The sequence below is a fragment of the Prionailurus viverrinus genome, chromosome C2 (genome assembly GCF_022837055.1).
Source record: "Prionailurus viverrinus isolate Anna chromosome C2, UM_Priviv_1.0, whole genome shotgun sequence".
NCBI lineage: Eukaryota > Metazoa > Chordata > Mammalia > Carnivora > Felidae > Prionailurus > Prionailurus viverrinus.
Genome location: NC_062569.1, coordinates 130,954,368 through 130,974,175, shown reverse-complemented (window position 1 = coordinate 130,974,175; position 19,808 = coordinate 130,954,368). Strand labels below are relative to the sequence as shown.

At 37.1% G+C, this 19,808-nt stretch overlaps 1 protein-coding gene and 1 non-coding gene across 2 annotated transcripts in view; one reads left to right on the top strand and one right to left on the bottom strand.

Annotated features, from left to right (window-relative positions):
* Positions 1-19,808, top strand: part of SAMSN1 (SAM domain, SH3 domain and nuclear localization signals 1) — a 134,163-nt gene that overhangs the window by 61,448 nt on the left and 52,907 nt on the right. The gene's annotated exons all lie outside the window — the stretch shown is intronic.
* LOC125175821 (U6 spliceosomal RNA) lies at positions 14,632-14,734 on the bottom strand. Its single transcript, XR_007155996.1, has one exon. It is a non-coding gene; the product is annotated as a U6 spliceosomal RNA (small nuclear RNA).

The following is a 19,808-nucleotide window of genomic DNA, read 5'->3' as shown; positions in this document are numbered from 1 at the left end:
TTCCACAAAGAGTGGCTTGGAGCCATGCAAGGTTTCAAGGGAAATTGGCCTTTCAGAGGGGCATACGAATAGATAATGCATATTGCCACCATAAAATCTCTAATGAATATTAAGGGTGGCTTTCATTTGTGGTGATTGAAAGGAACTCATAAATTCTCTCTCTAGGATGCGGGAATTTTTTCCTCCCTGTGGAGAGATTTAATGGATTTGCGGCATTCTGAATGATTTGGCAAGAAATCAGAGGTACCTGCGCAGTCACCCACAAAGGGCACTTAGTTTCTCGCATGTGATAGTCACCACCACAAAATATTTTCTGTAAGAACCCAGAATGATTGATGCAACCCACCGTAAGTCATGACAAGGTGTCACCTGAAAAACTGGAAAAAGAAGTGGTTAAAGACACCGCAGCTTTAAAAACAAATTTGACTTTTAGAGAAGGGTTATTTCCTTTTAGAAAAAAAAAGTTAGACCTGCCACCTGCAAGAAATTTAGATTAGTTGTTTGTGGTGAGAGCCATCATATTTTGAAGCTCCTGAGAGCTCCTACTGCTCTCTGTATGGAGTAGATTAAACTGCTCCCACACAATGATAAATATATCGCAAAAAGCCATAACAGGAATACAGTAAGTTGTAACAGTTAATGGTACAACTTCCAGTTAAAACAATATTCTTAGGGTTTCTTTGGCCTGTTCCCATTTTATGCGTGCTATTTTTTGATAAGTTAATTTTTGTACATCTGCAGAATCAATATCTTTCAAAGCTTTACAGGATTGAAGAAGAGAATTAGAGGCATGAGTTCCAGGGAGTTTTGCTAGCTGTGTGGCCCTGGGTTAACAGGACACATTTTGAAAAGTGCAGAAATAATCTATAATAACAGCAGATGAGGATTAAGATTAAAAATATCATCAGCTCTAAATTTTCTGTACATGTGGAAGGAAAATGGGGGCATACTCAAAGCAGCAATTACCCAAAAGGTATTGAGATTTTACTATGGGATGTGGCAGATAGTCTCTTTTCACAAAAAGTAACTTTTTAATGCTTTTTAATGCTACGTTTTCAGTACTTGAAGTCAAAAGAGTTCTGAGTAATTTCGTTTTGTTGGAGTAGTGTATTTCTTTGTGAGATGAATCAATGATCTTGCCTTTTCATTCCATGAATTAAATACTCTGAAGGAAGTTAACCTAAATATCCTGCATCCTATTTATATGAAGAAATTGTTACTATAATTTAAGGCCCTGGGTTCCTTTTTCGACGCTGGCTTGCAAAGCGTGACTCAGTGGGGAAATTTTTCTAAGTGTAGACTTAGTTCTCAATTAGGTTTCTCTTAGGTGGGAAACTTCTTCATTTGCGAAGAACAAAGATTCTGAGTTGGAGGACAAGCCAGATAATATAGGTTATAATTTCCTTAGCTGTAAAATAAATGGATAAGACTAGGTAACCAGTAAAGGATCTTTCAGGGATAAATATTTATGAATCAACTTTGTGAAGGAATAAATAGCAGTTGAAGATTACATTAAGCCATTATCTTGGGGATAGGACTTAATTCCCATGAAAATATTCCTAAACTTAGAGCCTTACATTTTAAAAGTTAAAATGGTAAAACCTATTACCCAATTTTAAATAATTAGGCAAAGTGTAGTGTTCTAACTTGAGTATCTTGTCATTGCACACTTACTAGAACTCAATGCTGCTTGGATATGAAAGGATGGTATAGTTTCATTTTTGAGAGGGACTTACAGAGCTCATCCTAGATGAGAATCAGAAACTCTTGGAAACCTGAAGGTTTGAAGGAGAGAAATGACATTGGAAGAAAGAATTGCAGCACATCTGATAATTCCAAATACAATATCTATTTCACAGTTTTGCTAGAATACTGTGTTCTAAAACTGTTTCTGAATGTGTGGTTCCATGAACCAAAGGCATCAGAATCACCTAAGGCATTCGTTACTAAGGTCTACCTATGCCAGACTTACTGAATTAGAATATCTAGGATGGACATTCTTTAATAAGCTCCACAGGCGATACTGTTATGCTCACCAAAGTTTGAGAATCACCTCTGAGTAGAAGAAAACCATTCATGATTCCCTGATTTTCCAATTTAATCTTCACTTCTCCAGAAAGTATTTTTGAAAAAAAATATATATGTATTTATATAAAGTAGATAATTCAATTTTCTGAAAGAGTCAATAGGGCTCTGTGGATTAAGGAACTTCTACCCAAGTTCTGTTCCAGGGCCAAGCTGAACATTCAGTCAAAGTCTTCCGAATCCCATTCCTATAAGATAGTCATATCATCTTGTGGACCTCATGCTCAGAACACAGGAACATAATGCACCAGGCAGCCCTTGGGAACTCTCAGTACTCAAAGCCCTTATGATCACCCTGCATGAAAGTATACAGAGCCTCTAATGGGTACACCTGATAAATCCCCAGAAGTAGTTTTGTGCTTTCCAAACTGACTTGGTTAAAACCCGTCAGAGAGTGTTTGGGGCTTTTGATAAATCACAGAGCAGAAAAGTCCCCAGATAAAGGATATAACAAACTGCCAGACCACTTACCATACATCTTCCAGATTTTACAAAATGCTTTTGAATATAAATAACTCTTTGATTATGACATAATCATAATTTTCCTTAGTAACTTTGTAAGTAGAATCTGATTTTCTTAATTGGATCATTGCTCTGTTCTTTTGAGCTTAACATCCAAGTTGGATTAAAAACCATTTGCCCAAGTCATTTTTGTGACTTTCTTCAATTTATGGGGTGCCTCTTTTCTATGTAGCCTTTCTCAATCCTCTTTTCTGCCAACTCCTCCTTCATATGGATGTTTTAGTGAGTTGCCTTCCTATGGTTCTAGTAGTCATGGAACTCTCTCCCAACACTTCTGTATGACCTAAGGCCCCTAACACAAAATTCTACCCAATCACTGAGGAGCAAAAGTCATCTCCTGTCAGAGGATTAAAGAAAATGTCCAGTATTATTATGCAACCCACTTACTTTAGTAAGTATTTCCAATCTCATTTGGTCATAATCCCTAAATCCTAAAATGTTTGAACCAAGCCGATGGGTTTGGAAGGGATATCGAGGCAGTGTGTGTATGTATATGTGATTATGTGTTTCTTTACATCAGATAACATTAACATAACTCAAAAAGAAACGTGAAAAAAGTTGTCTTTGATTCACCATGGCCAACCTTCTTCTGTCTTTATCTTTATTCCAAGCCCGTAAATTATAAGTGGCATTATATGATGGTAGTCGTATATGATTCAATAGGGTTTTTCTTTTTTTATAATGTTCCTTTAAATGTCAGAATAGGTTGTGGGAAATGAGAATCATTGGTGTTAAATGGTAACAAAACTGATGATTTTGAAATATTTATGTTAAAAGGCTTTTTGAAACTGAGTACTTAGCTTCTGTAATGTGCTTTTCCTGACAGTCTGCACCCCTTGAATATCCATATTCACCACAATTAGTAAATTTGATGGCTGTATTTATTGTGCATTAATTCAGTTCTGATGAAAGTGGAGAAAAGTCTCCTTTGACTAAAATACAATTGAATTTAAAGTCAACCAAAGGAACCGCAGTGCAAATGTGGTTGCTGCCAATGAGTTGTCAACCAAAGCAATAGTCTGACCTTTGTAACTGGGAAAATTATTAGAACAGCTAGGTTATATCTTTATCAGTAACAAAAATAAGACTAATTAAAAAGTCAGTCTGCGCATATGTAATTGGAAGTGAATAAATTATGGTATGTCTCCGTTCTTTCCGTTGTCTAGACATATGCCTCACTTCCCACCCCACTGACAGGGAGACATGCTACAATGGCTTGCCTTTTGAAATTAAACACATAAGCCAATCATCAATATTTATTAAACCCCTAGTATCCATAGAAAATTTTTGCATTTTTAGCGTGGCTACCCTTGTACTTAGAAGTTTTATAGCATGGGATAAGGGGAAGGCATTAGACATTAATGGAAGGAATCCTGAGGTTAAATTTGGAATCCATGGCATACACAGTCACATTACTGTCTATTCCCTGGTTGCTTCTTCTGCATGGTGGGCAAAATATAGCCCTTATCCCAGACTTATTGCTAAAATTGTAAGAGATATTTTATGTGAAGGTGCTTATTTAGCTCTCTGCCTGGCATATAGATGGTTACCCCAAACCCCAAGAACCAATGTTAAAATGGAACAAACGCATATTTTAGAAAGCTGCCTCTCAACACCATTGTGGAAATTATAAATTTAGGGGTAAATGGGACATTTTGTTGAGCTCTTTACTTGCTTTTGAACTTTAATACTGTCTCTAAATTTCTCAGTATGGCTGCTGGTGTAAATGTCAATATGGTCAATAGAGGGTCAATAGTTGGGGATACTTTGAAGACTTCTGTAGGATACACATAGAGTAAAATGTGTTTTCTTGTTAGCTTTCCATGCCTCGTGGTGCATCCCTTCTGTTTTTCTCCCCTCACTTCTGCTCAATTTCAGTAATGTCTCCAGTTGCATTTAAATCCCTTGGAAGCCTGCGCGCCAAATGGTGAGTTTGTGCTTCTTCCACTTCACCTGGCTCGATTTTGAGCTTACCGTGCTCTGCCTTCAATTTCCTTCTGTAACTGATCCTGAAAAATACTCCACTGGGGTCTTAGGAGGAAGGGGTAGTGTAGCAAGGCCCAGGAAAAGAAGTGCAAAATAGAAAGTAGGGAAAGGAAACAGACCAGAAGGGACAGAGGACAAAGGTGAGGAGGTGGCCCATTCTGTAGTTATAAAACCAAGTTCTATATGCACAGCTAACTACCAAAGAAATGAGAGGTGTTGCTTTTGGCGGGCAATGTTCTCCCTTAATTTGCTTCGAGTTTTATTTTGCATAAAGGGTTTGGCTCTGTAGGTCAGTGGAGTCAGTCATGCCTGCGTTCAAATCTCTACTCCTTGTTAGCCTTTTGACTTTAGGTGAGTTAGCTGTTTTGTGCCTCAGGTTCCTCTTTATAAGTGAAGAGATAATAACAGTTTATAATAATATAATATAATATAATATAATATAATTAATATAATATAATATAATCTTAACAGTTGTTAAGATTAAATGAGATACAGTGACCTATAGCTGGGTATCGGTAAATATTTGCTCATTTTATTCTTCCAAGACATCACTCTTCTTGTCTCTTCTGTACTTTAATAACAAATTAGACTGAATATGTGAGTATGGGGCATTGTGGCTTTTTAACTTATAAACAATATTTCTCTGTCTATATATCCATATAACTCTTCTTTCAAGTCAGTGTTTTAGAGGCATCTAAATTCTTTTTAGATTATCTGATTTAAAAGCAAATGCATGGGTTCAGAAATAGTAATTTTCTTCCTCCTGAAGTCCAGGTAACATATGCAAATGAAACATTTTTTTTCTTTAATGGAGATATTCTCTAGTGCTAGGTACATAGTAAGCACTAAAAAATGTATTTGTAGAAAGGAACGAAAAAAATGAATGAATACCAGTGGGTAAATGTATCTAACGTGACCACCCCATATAGATACAGGGTATTTTTTGTTTACTTTCACTTCCATTCTTAATTGTGCCTGTATCACTTGCTCAGCCTTTCCCTATTTAGGAATTTCAACCACTACTGGTACTGCCACAAATATTAATTACAGAGAGGTTACCACTTTTATCCACAGCCCCTTGCAGATATTCTAGATCTGTTTTTCCTTGGAAGAAATGTGTTTTACAGAATAAGAAACTATCGCGCAACACTGATTAAGGCTTCCAACTTCTCTAAAAAGTAATTTTGTAGGAATCACTAGGTACAGAACCCCCTGTTGTTTGTGTACCCACAGCTTATCACTGAAGAAGAAGTCGTGTGGCAATGGCACAGCACTATATTTGTCCCACAAGTGAAAAGACTCAGGCTCTAGATCACTGCTGCCATTAGCTATCTCTGTTTCCTTAACTTAAGGCTCTTCATCTTTCTGAGCCTTAACTTTCCCAAGGGAATATTATAATTTTATATGTCAGTGTTCAAGACATCCGAATACTAAGTTGCATACACAAGTGTTCTATGTTTATTTAGGAAGAGTCTTAATTTAACAATCTCGTGATTTTTAAATTTATCATACTATGTACTTCGTGTTTAAAACAAAGGGAAGTCATGTTAAATTGCTCCTTCAATATAATACAATCAGAAACATATGTACTTTACATGTTTGGTTATGCTATGAAATTAATATATATATTTTTAAGTAAGCTCCACACCCAATGTGGGGCTTGAACTCAACAACCCCAAGATCAAGAGTCACATGCTATACCAACTAAGCCAGGCATGCACCCCAAAATTAATATTTCTGTGACACCAATGATCATATTCAGTACATGAAAGTTATTGAGACATGTTTTATATTCATCAAATTATTTACTCATATATGCAAGTACAACATGATGTGTCTCGGGAGATTATGATGAAATGGCAGAACGTGAATCAGAATGCCTTAACAGTGTCTTCTTGCTCTCTAGTGAATTCTATCCCTGTGGTAAAGATGTATCACTTGTAAAGTGTGTGTGTGTGTGCGTGTGTGTGTGTGTGTGTGTGTGTGTGCATTTACATTGCTTGAAATACTGAAAACATACTCAAACCTTCTGTATTTATAATAGGATCTATTTAAACCATTTAAGATTAGAAATAGCTAAAGGGTATATAGCCTTAGAAGTGTCAGAGGTTTGAATGCCACCTACTCCAATTAAAAAGTCATTTGTTGGGGCGCCTGGGTGGCTCAGTCGGTTAAGTGTCCGACTTCGGCTCAGGTCATGATCTCACGGTCCGTGAGTTCAAGCCCCGCGTCAGGCTCTGTGCTGACAGCTCAGAGCCTGGAGTCTGCTTCAGATTCTGTGTCTCCCTCTCTCTCTGACCCTCCCCTGTTCATGCTCTGTCTCTCTCTGTCTCAAAAATAAATAAACATTAAAAAAAATTAAAAAATAAAAATAAAAAGTCATGTGTTTGTATCAAATTTGCCAATTATCACTGCAATTCATAATATTTCTAGGAAATACACTTAACAGAAACAACAGGTGTACTCCAGCATCTCTAGTATTATTGATCTTAGTGTATGTTTCTTCACAAGTTTTTACTTGCATAGGAATGGACATTTCAAAATATGGATATAAATCAGTTTGTCCAATTAAGATAAAGATCAAAGAAAACCATTCTGGGAACTCAAATGGCTTGCTACTGGAAAATTAATTTTATTCATCTCATGGTTATGAGATTTTCAACTGAATTATATTTTTTATCAATATCAAAATATCAATATCAAAATCATTTAAAGTGTCTGTATCATCATATTAGTACTACTATCATTTTTCATTGTGACCTTCCCATCACTAAACAAGGTAGTCTGGCAGGATGAATTTCAAAGTGTGCCACTTCCTTATCCAGGTAACATTATACAGAGAGGAGAGCTTCGCTGTAACATTTTGAACCAAACTAAGAGAAGATGAGTGACCTTTTCTCCATCCTTTTTGTTTGTTTCATAGATGAAGCAATCCTAAGTATAGTGATCAAGAAGCTTTGGAAATTTTGCAGATTTCCTCCATTCCTCTTCTCCAGTCTACGCTCCACATTTCAGCCAGAGCTTTCTATCTAACACACATCTGGTTGGGTCACTCTCTTGTTTCGGCAATAGTTCTTCAGTAATTCCCACCCCATACAAATGCATCCTCTCATTATATTAAAATCTATACTCTTTAGTATGGCGTATTAGTTTCCAAGGCTGCCATAATAAAGCAGCACCAACTGGGTGGCTTAAAACATAGATATTTTACTGTCTCACCGTTCTGGAGGTTAGAAGCCACAAATCAAGGTGTTGACACAGCCATGCTGTCTCTGAAGCTTTTAGAAAAGGATTCTTCTGGGGCATCTGGGGGACTCAGCGGGTTAAGCATCCAACTCCTGATTTCAACTCAGGTCATGATCTCACAGTTTATGAAATTGAGTCCCACGTGGGTCTTTTCACTGACAGAACCAGAGCCTGCTTGGGATTCTCTCTCTCTCTGTCTCTGTCTGTCTCTCTCTCTCTTCCTCTCTCTCTGCCCCCTCCCACTTTCTCTCTCTTTCAAAATAAGTAAACTTAAGCAAAAAGAAGAAGAAAAGGAGAATTCTTCCTTGACTCTTCTAGCCTCTCGTACCCCAGGTGTTCCCTGGCTTGTGGCAGAATAACTCCAATTTCTGCCTTCATTTTCACATGGCCATCCTCTGTGTGTGTGTGTGTGTGTGTGTGTGTTTCTACTTAGTCTTTGCTCTGTGCATGTGTGTGTCCACATCTCCCTCTTCTTTTAAGGACACTGGCCATATTGGACTAAGAGCTTACCCTATTCCAGTTTTCAGATTAACCAGCTATATCTGCAGCAACCCCATTTCCAAATAAGGTCACATGTTGAGGTACTGGGGGTGTAGATTATAATGTAGCTTGTTGGGGGAAGATACAATTCAACTCATAACACATGTCCTCCAAACCATTCATGGTCTGGCTTTAAACCATCTGCCAGCCCCATCATCTGTCTTTCTCTTTGTTTACCATACACACTGGCTGTAAGAAATTACTCCTTATGTCCACTCTAGGATAAACACTCTCATGCCTCTGATCTTATCATATACTCTTATCGTTGCTAGCATGTTTCTTTTTTCCTTGTCTGCCCAGAAAATTCCTATTTGGCTCACTATTACCTCAAGCATTGCTTTCTTGGTGAATTTTTTCCCTACTTCTCCACACAAATTAGCAATATTTTTCTCAATTTTTTTCTCCACACATTGCAACTTGCACACATACAGAATGTGCTACAATGGATTCTCATTGTCTCTTGGTCTGCCTGTCGTCCCACTAAACTGTAAATTCTTATAAGGCAGTGCCCAGGCCTTCCCATCTGGCAGAATGCCAAGCCCACGGTAGTCATTCAATAAATACTTTTTAAACAAATAAATAGGAGGGGCTGTCCTCAACATCTTAGAATATAAGAATGGTAAGAGAATAACAAAAACAACATCTTATGTCTGTGAGGGATTCAAATCCCACTCAGTCTTCTTTCTGTCTACCTAATAGGTAGAGGGATTATACCAAGTTCTCCTCACCAGTGCAAGAGTCAGTCACAGGAAAGGCCTTAAAGTATATTAAGGTTTTCCAAGATGGTGGCCAAAGCTGCAATGACTTAAAGACCAGCGACAGATGTCTACAGTTTCCCAACTAGTACCTTCTTGAGGTGGTACTGTGTAGTTTCTGTTCACCTACTGATATTCAGAAGTGGATAGGACCTTTGCTGGTTGATAGAAAGAAGTTGGCTTTGCATGAACCATATGACATACTTACTGATTGCACTAGGGACTAGAGACAACATCCACATTTTTCCTCTAAATATTTATCATGTAAAGAAAGTTTCTTTTCTCTTTCAAAGGAGAAGTGTTAGTTTTTGAAAGAAGCATCTCCACAGGATGAGTGGATAAGTCAAGCTGTAATATTCAGAGAATTCGAGGGCCAAGATTTTAGTGGAGATGGGACCAATATAATTTCTTTCAACAGCTTGTAAGGAGATATTTCATTTCAATGAATGTTTTTTAGGAAAGCCCATCAACTCAGAATTAGAAGTTCTGGAATCAGAGGTTGAGTTGATAGAAGAGGAAATTCAAATAACCAGTTTCCCATATGCATAAAAACAGGATAAGTACCTCATAGGAAAGCTGTTTAGGTAAGATAATTTATGTTAAAAGGTGCTCAAACTTTAGGAAAGGATGTTTTATAAATCAACAATAGATCATTGTCATCATTAGGAGGTATGTTGCTATATCTATCTCATGTGTTTCTCCACAAAGGAGAAAGTATTTTATAAAGTGGTTTATAGTCTGTATATTTCAAAATTTTTTGCAAGATGTTTTTCTCATAAGGTCTAATTAAACAATTATTCTGCCTGCCATAGTCCTTTTAGGGGTATGAATTCTGAGATTTTGATCCTGATACTTGTCAATCCAAGGAGGTGGCCCCTAACCTGTGCAAACCTGTAGAGTTTAGTTTGTTCATTCATCCAACAAACATTTCCTATGCTTCTCTCTGTGCCAGCCTCTGCCTTTGAAGTAACCAACCAACCAAACAAACCAATTCAATGGTGTCCAAACACAGAGAGAAGACAAATATGGCCAGGTCAGAGAAGAGAGGAGAGTGGCATAGATAGGCAAAGGCCATAGATGTTCAGGGTAACACTCCCATGTTCTGGTCATGGTAAAGAGTATGGAATTTGTTTTAAGTGCATTTGCAAATCCACAGTTAAATGTTCATTCCCCAATCTAAGTGAAAGTAGAAGTGAGTTCCCCTGTAGAAATTTCCCCTGGTTGTTGGCAGGGGATAAACAGCATACTCAAATATCATTATAACACGTGACAATGAGAGGACATCATGCGCGGGCTTTGGAAATCAGAGGTTGAACATGTTACCAGGAAGTTGGGACACACTGTGACCACATCCCAGAATGAGGGTGGGGCTTGAATCCCTAAGAATCTCATGCTTTTCTACCTTTGTACTTGAAGGAGAAAGAATGAAAGTAGCCTTTGTTAAGACCTTCTTTGTGTCGGGAATTGTATACATATTTATATGTATATATATTAAGAGTAAATATTATTTTACCCTTTTACCAGTGAAGAAATTGAAACTTTGAGAGATCAAAGGTTTGGCCCAAGTTTATATAGCTTGTCTGAGTTCAGACCTACATCAGTCCTCTAAAGTTCACATGTTCTCAGGACACCTGAGTGGCTCAGTCGGTTAAGTGTCCGACTTTGGCTCAGGTCAAAATCTCGCAGTTTATGAGTTCAAGCCCCACATCAGGCCCTCTGCTGACAGCTCCAAGCATGTATGGAAACTGCTACAGATTTTGTGTCTCCCTCTACCCCTCGCCTGTTCACACTCTGTTTCTCTCTCTCTCTTAAAAATAAACACTAAAAAAACTTAAATGGCTTATGTTCTCATCACACCACAGGGCCCCCAAGGATGGGTGGTATGAGGAAAATCAGACCCCAAGGCAGGCTTGCTCAACAGAGGACTAGTCACCAGAATGTTTATTGTAGGGACCACTTTGGGTGGTTGGAATTCTGTGCCATTCCCTGAAAATAAACAGGGAATCCAATTTTCTCTCCAACCAGATATTAGTTTCTAGTTCATCTGTCAGTTTTCTCTGGCTACTGGGCACAGATATTAACTTGGCTCTTTGGCTTACCAAATACTACTGATCGACAAGGAAACCAGACTTTTCTTTCGTTTCTCAAAAGTATAGCCTAAAAGTTGTGAAAAATTTTCTTGATTGAAAGGAAAATAGAATTGAGCTGTGGGTAACATACTTGTAAAATCCTGTAAATGATCACCTGATATTTCCTTTCCTAGAAATGACAAATTCAGAGGCTTTAAAATTAGAATACAGGGGGGTTTCTGAAGAGCCGTGCCTCACTGTGGCTTCACACTTTACATGGAAACCTTACTTTATGTGGGTTGGGTCATGGAAAGCAATGTGTATCTATTTACAATGTACTTGATCTCCTAAGAAGCTCTCCCATTACCCTTTGTATTAAGAAGAAAAGAAGGAATTTCATCCAAATGAACACACACACACACATTCACACATACATATATACCACGTATATATACACACATATATACACGTATATGCAAATGTATGTGATGTGTGTATAAGTATATATATGACACTATGAAACTTGGTTTTGCCGTGTAAACATTTTTATATTAAAAACATCCACTGCAATCACATTCTATTTTTTCTTTCATAATTAAACTGACATGCAATTAAAGTATTTCATGTTGCACTGTAGCCGAAGTTGAGGGAATGAAGATCACATAAAGGATTTTAATTATTTAAATAGATAAGGTATACAATTACTATCTCCTACAGCTTTACAGTTTTAGTGCAGATTCAAATGGTAAGGTCTGAAAAACAGTCTGGTAACTCTTGAATTGGCTGTAAATTTTTCTGATGAGTGAAGAGAGAAAGGAAATAGAAATGACTTCGTTCTTCCAGTTTAAAAATAGGTTTTCTGAGGAAAGGAACTCATATATATCTCTTCAGCAATATTTTATTAATTGCATTTTTCTTCAGTAGGTGAAGACAGGAAATCATGGTCTATTGATCAGCACAGTCTACCTTCCTCTTGTACTTCTGGGGAAAGAAGTACGAATTAAGCAGGGGATTTTAACAGCACATGTGATGTGTACAGTGTTCAGATAAAAGTTCATTAGAAAACACTTTTGTGCAAAGTTAGTTCAATTTGGTCAGTTTTTGGTCGGAATTTCCTTTCGGCCTAATGAGATTGATTCAGGTGATACTGAATTATAGTCTTAGTTTAAAAATTACTTTGAAGATTTTTTTTTAATGAAATATAAGTTTTTTTATTATTGTTTTATACTGTCTATAAAGAATTAAAAGGCAAACTACTTCATAAGATACTGTATGTCTGCGCTTATGAAAAGAATCTGAAAATGTCTAGAGAGCACAAATACTTAAATGTGAGAGTGGACTTGACATGGAAAAGCTTCCTGTTTGTGGCCTGGCTTCTTCCTACCATGTCATACCAGTAGCCATGTCCTATGTATACCTTAGAATTCGTAAGGTAGGAGTAGTAGTGACAGGAACTGGTTTTTTGTAATTAGATGTATGTTCCATATAATTAGGATCGTGGCAAATAAGATAAAGAGACTCAAATCTTTCTTTTTTTCTTTCTTTCTTTTCTTTCTTTCTTCCTTCCTTTCTTCTTTCTTTCTTTTTCTTTCTTTCTTCTTTCTTTCTTTCCCCTTCTTTCTTTCTTCCTTTCTTTCGAGATGGGTGAGGGGAGGAAGGGAGAGGGAGAGAAAGAATCTTAAGCAGACTCCATGCCCAGCACAGGGCCTGACATGGGGCTCAATGAAGGGCTTAATGAGAGGATCTCTCAGGACTGTGAGATCATGACCTGACTTGAAATCAAGTCAGATGCGTAACCGAATGAGCCACTCAGGTGCCCCAAGATGCAAATGTTTTAAAGGACAGAATGAAAGAAGAGAGTCAGAGGTGATAAAGATGTGAAGGAACAGAGTTGGCACAACTGGACTTTGCCTAAATGTAGTATATTATCTCCATACGTTTATCAGAAAGATGAAAATCCACACCAACAAATACATTCGGTAAAAAGATGTGAGGAGAGATGCCAGCTAGAGTTTGGGACCATAACAAGTGAATGGAGGACTGGAGCAAGTGTCAGTCTCAGGACCTGCAGAAAAGGATGCTTCAGCGCAGTGAGGCAGCATACACCAAAGAGCCCCAAAAGCTGCAGCGAAAAGCTGCAGCCTTTGAGAACTGCAGGAAAGCTCCTCCCTCTCCCCCACAGCCCTTCCAGGACACAGAATGATTATTACCTGCCAAACCTGAATGCTCTCGGAGAATAGAATTCCAGAAACTGCCATCTGGGGGTCTTCTGCTGAAAAAACTTCCTCACTGCCCAGTCACCTCATAAGCCCACCCATTTACAGAGCCAATAAGGATTTTCATAGCATGCTCTTAGTGATGTACTGACAGCCAAAGGTAGCTAGCTAGACATTTAAAGAGCGCCTCAGAGATGAAAGACAGAGATCAAAGCAGACAGAAGAAAGAAGTCAGAGAGAGACCAAGATAAAGAAAGGGACAGAAGGGAAACAACTAATGACAATTAATGACCTCAGAAAAAGAACATATTTCATGTACGTATTTAGTTCTCAGTGTCTAGTACATGCCAGATGCTTAGTTGTACTAAGTTTATAATAATGTCTAACATAATGGTCACAGTATTCTCTATGAGGTATGCAATACTGCCAAGTCCATTTTATAGAGAGGCCAAGGAACTTTCCAAAGACATCCTACTAAAGGTAGAACCAGGATTTGAAATGAGGTAGCCTACTGTGTTCAAAGGTGCACCCTCTTACCCAATACGTTTTACTACCTAATCAAGGATTAAAAACAGAATGTTTTTCAAAACCCACTTTCTTTAGTTTTAATAATATATTATTATTAAAATATAACCAGGAAATAAGAGGTGAGACCTCGAAAATAACCTGTATCTGTCTATGCTGCACTCTTACCCTGAGTGAATCATTATACTCAGGGCTGTGTTCCTTACTCTTTCCTTTTTTTAAAAGTGTGTGTGTGTGTGTGTGTGTGTGTGTGTGTGTTAAAGACAATCATACTATATGTAATTCCTTTGGGAATGTTTTCTTTTCATTTAATATTATATTTTTAAGATTATCCATATGGTTGAATGACAGTTGATTTCATTAATTTTTACTGCGGTATTAAAAATAAAAAAGAACAGAATGTTATAAAAAGAACAATCAGAATGAACTTTGGCAAAATAAAATATTATAGCTAAAAATATTTATTAGATCGTTAGTAGAAAAAATAATGGAATTTCCTAGAAGGTAAAAAAAAAAAAACAACAAAAAGAACAAAACAAAGAAAAAGAAGTAGAAACAGAGAAGTACAAAAGAATATATGCATATCAATTCAGGATGTCTAACATTGGATTAATTAGATTACCAGAAAGAGAGAACAAAGAGAGGTGAAGAATTTATTAAACAAACACAGACCAGAAGGTGTGTGTTTCCATTTTGAAACGCTTCATGAGTTTGCATATTACCCTTGTGAAGGGGCCGTGCTAATCTTCTCTGTATCGTTCCAATTTCAGTATACTTGCTGCTGAAGCGAGTATATGTGTTTCCATTTTGAAAGAACCATTCAATGAACAGTACAGGGGATGAAAAAATAACCCATATCAAGGCACATAATATGAGATTTTAGGACATACCAAGCATAAAGGGGAAATACAGTTAGAGACAGGGAGTCCCTATGCAATAAACCAGGAATCACAATGGCATTAGACTTTTCAGTAACAACTCTGGAGGTTAGAGGACAATGGAGAGTCCTTCTAAATTCTAAGGAAAAATAAGGGTAGAATTCAATTTTAGGTCAAAATAGCATCCACATGTGAAGGATCTACAAGGACCTAGAACACTGCCATTTGGGAGGTGTGTTTCAGCAAATGAGAAAATAGACAAGTACGATGATGTGAGACTCAGGCCACAGAGTATCCAAATCAAGAGAGAATTGAGAAGTTCCATTTCAGCCTTAGTCATGTATACTTAGAGAATAACCAGACCCCTTTGGAACAGAGAAAAAAATAAACCTGAGATGTTTGAGCATTTGAAATTACAAGTATGACGTCTATATTTAAATATTCAAAACTAATCAGTTGATAGATTTGTTGGGGCATTTATCTGGGATATATTAATAATTATACATAGGGAATCAACTATTAAAAAAAGGAAAGTAATCATGAGCTCTAGAAATGGACAAAAAATTTAAGCATAAAGCACTAAACACAATTTGAGTTAGCCACAGACAATATTTACAAAATAATAATGACTACTGATTTAACTAAATAATTATAAGGGAGTTGGGTGTGAAAGAGTACAAAATCCTCAAGGATAAAAATAGGAATCAGCAGGTAATGTCTAATACTCAAATAAGTTTGGGCCTATCACAGAAAAACATGAATGTACACAATAAGAAAAATGCTTTTAATACTAGAGGGAGTCAGGAAAAGAACTACTAGAAATTCTGGAAGTAGACAGGGAAGCTTCTGGTTTTTTTTGTTTTTTGGTTTTTTAATTTTTACAGAACTTCAAATGGTGTTTAGGTGTGTTGAAGGGAAAAGTATTATAGAAATGTGAAAATCATGACGATAATTTAGATGTGACCTTGAAGCAAGCAGAAACTGGTGAAATTAAGAGTCAAAGATTAAGAGAATAATACATAAATTTTAGAAACATAAATTTGGGAGCTGTTGCTCCAGATCGAGGAGGAAAAAAAATGTGCTCCTGGTAGTATCTTCACAGATAGCATGAGTTTATAGATGAAAAGTATCAAAAGTCATCTTTGGGGTACTTCAGAATATAGGTAATTCCATAAAGTATGGATGAGTCTAATTTGTACTCCTACCTTGATTTTTACACGTGTGAAATTATTAGTAAAGATAGCATTGAGGGGCTCTTAACTATTCTTAGAGTCACAAACAAGGTAGCTTGGGTTGGAGAAGGAAAATGACGTGGTAGCAGGTATCCCTGTGGTGCTGTCTTAATTAAAGAGGGTTCTAGATGGGTTGCACAATTACTGATTTTAAATTATTTTATAAACATAATGAGTGAAACACTGTCTCCCACTCAGCCTTACCTTCTTCACATCCTTTACCATTTGGAACCTAATCCCCAAAGAAATCACTCCCATTTTACGGCAAGTCTTTAAATATGCCAATGCGTAACTATGATAGAGAATTATGGTTATGAGCTGAGGCTTTGGTTTAAATCCTGATCCCACCACTTCCAGCTAGGCAAACTGGACACCAAACCTAACTTCACCTGGAAGTTGAGGTTGACAACGTTAGAGCAGCTTATGGAGATTTTCTGAGGATTACATGGAAAATATGACTGAAGTACTCAGCATAATGGCAGCCGTATAATCACTCAAAACTGATACTCATTATTTTTAACTTTGAAACTAAGATTATTCTATGAGTATTTATTATAACTTTGAATCATAAATAGACGAAATTTTATTTTATCATTACTAATGGTGACTACTTAGTATATATTTATAATCTATCGAATAATCTGAATAGTTTGCACTTACCTCAAACTAAGCTTCCCTAAGTATTTTTGTCACTTTGGAACTGGTACACCTCACTTTTTGCTTACTAAGTCTTCTTTTATGTTGTTTTCCAACATCTTGCCATGCACAGATATAATCTAAGTTCTTTGTCTCTTTCAAGAGAGTTTCTTACTGTATGATTCTTTACGTTCCCCACTCATCTTAGATCATTGATCCTTTTTGTTTATCTCATTCCTCTATTTCTTCTACAACCGAGATAATGAGATAAGATTCTCAATTATCTTGTGGGAAATTTAAAATATGAAATAATGTTGCAGGCCCAGGCTCTCTCTCAAGAGACTTCCCAGGATCTCTAGGGCCTGACCAGCTGCTCTCCTATCTCAGAAGGATAATGTTTGAGCATACCAAGAGTGGATCCTTTTTTGGGACATACTCTGATCAATCAGCATAGCAATTCATTAACTTCTACTAAGAAATACGACTGCAGTGTCTCAGGTATTTGATGTCCGTATGAACAATACATTTGCCTCCTGTGGGCAGACCTACCCAAGGAATTCACTCATCATTTAAAGGTTACTCTTTGAGCTCAAAACAAAAATAAAATAAAGAGAAGTAGTTAGAAAAAATATAAAAATAAAAAATAGAGGGGCGCCTGGGTGGCGCAGTCGGTTAAGCGTCCGACTTCAGCCAGGTCACGATCTTGCGGTCTGTGAGTTCGAGCCCCGCGTCAGGCTCTGGGCTGATGGCTCAGAGCCTGGAGCCTGTTTCCGATTCTGTGTCTCCCTCTCTCTTTGCCCCTCCCCCGTTCATGCTCTGGCTCTCTCTGTCCCAAAAATAAATAAACGTTGAAAAAAAAAATTAAAAAAAAAATAAATAAAAAATAAAAAATAGAAAGTAGTTAGAAAAAATAAAAAAAATAGTAGTTTCATAAAAAATATGAAATCCAGCTAAAATTGCTTGATGCATCCATCTCCTCATGATGGATTATCTTGTTAGAGAATTAAGATGCTCGAGGTTTACTGAAGCTCTCTTTCTTGAACCCAGGGGCTTGAGTGGGTACTACCAAATATTTGCCTCTGTTACACTTCTTTCTCTATATGGGGCAAAATAAATTAAGACTTCCTCCCACCTTCTAAGTGGTTTGGCCATCACCCCCATCACTGTTAATGAAGGTATGAGAACTCTGTAATAAAACTCAGTCAGGGCATCATATCACAAGGAGAAATTAATAGGTGAAATGTGAATTTCTCATATGGATTCCATATGGGTTCTTGGAAGAAAATTAATCCTTGGGATACATATGCTTAATTTCAGGCCTTCCTGAGAAAAACAAACTGCTATAGCTTCTTAACACGTGCTGTTAGTAGGATCAGAATTTTCTCTTCTTTCAAATATCTCCTCAAAAACTCTTCGTCATTCCATAAAGCAAGTCACTGGGAAAAGCAGAAAAGCCACTGTAAGACTTTTCAATTAGAAAGACATTAGAAGGGATTTCAAGAGCTTAGGGAAGGGGGTGGGTCCCTTACAGAAAAGGGTTAGTAAATAGGGACTCCAGAGACCCTGGTAAATGACCTCAGAGAGCTAAGAAATGTAGAAGATTCACAGAAAATCCACCATTCTCGCCAGCCGCCCCTCCCCTTCATCCCCACTGTAGGTATGAGGGAATATCCATATCACGATTTCTCTATAAACACCCGAGTGTAAACAAGGAGGTGTTTTATCCATCATATTGTAAGAATAAGTCAACCCCAATATGTTGTATATGGCTATATGACTTTGAAACTACCAACCAAATTATTGAGTAAAGATCTGCAAGAACATCATCAGATCGATATGTGTGTTTGCTTCAAGAAATCCTGTGTAGAGTTGGAATTTGTATGATAGTGTAGGATCTCCACTTCTAGCAAGCCATAAACAGGCAAGAACAGAGCAGCCCCACTGGGCTTCTTTCTATAAACTTTTCTTCCCCATCTGTAAAGAGAAACCTGCTCCAAGGAGCCAGAAAGAAAAGCAGAACTATCAAGTTTAATGTGTTTTTATGATTGACTCCTTCTTTTCTTTATCGTAAGTGACTAAAGTCTGTAGATCTACATGGAATACAATCCATTTTTTCTATAAGATAAGGATTCTATCTTACATTAAATATGAACTTCAGAGTTGTACTTCATGGTAACAATCTCACTTCTCTTATTTTTCAAGTTCTTAGATGTTTCCCTGTTGTCCCCCTCCAACAATACATTCGAGGTATAGTCAGGAGTATTTTAGGTTATAGTTACTTAAATCGCTTTCGGTCATGGTTGCCCCAGTAACACATGGAAGCTTTAGATTTACTGTGACTGAGTCCACATGTTGGAGGTGTACACATTAAGGGGGTGTGGGGATTATTGTTCCATTTTAAAAGATTTGAAAACCCTCCTTCCATTGAAAAAAATATATGTGTCTTTAAAGTATAGACTAGGATTAATCCAAACATTACAAATTTCAGTCTTCAACCTGATGACAGGGAACAAAGAGACAGAGGCCATCAGGCAATCAAGATATCAGAATGAAAGGCATCAGACCACATTTTCTTTTACCTATTCTTTTCTGATTTGAATTTGATAATTCATGTTGTAGCAATCCACCAATAAATATTTGTTGAACTACCGAAACAACTCTTTATAGTCGCACTCTGTTTTCTCATAACATCTACATCCAAATAACCGTTATTTGATTGCAGTTTCTCTAAAATTTTGACACAACCTATGACGCAGAAATAGTAATATGTATGTCACAAAGTCCCAACCTTGCTTTGCCCTGCCTGGCTTCTAAGACCATTAAGGTAATTTGTAAAAACAAAGCACCCAGACTGCTGTTTTGCAATTTCCCTGCTTCAGAACAAGTCTTAAGCAACATGTGGCTTAGTGGTTTAATCATGATAGGGAGTTAGATGTGCTCAAGAGTTACTCTTTACCCCATTCTATTTCACCTTTGACTTTTGAATTTTCTGGGTCATTCTGGTCACTAATTAAATGTCTTGGTGGCCCCAGAATTCCAAAACATAGTAGATAATTGATAAAAAAAAAATTTGCTCCCTTACCACCTGAGATATTTTGAGGAACAAGTTGTTTAACAG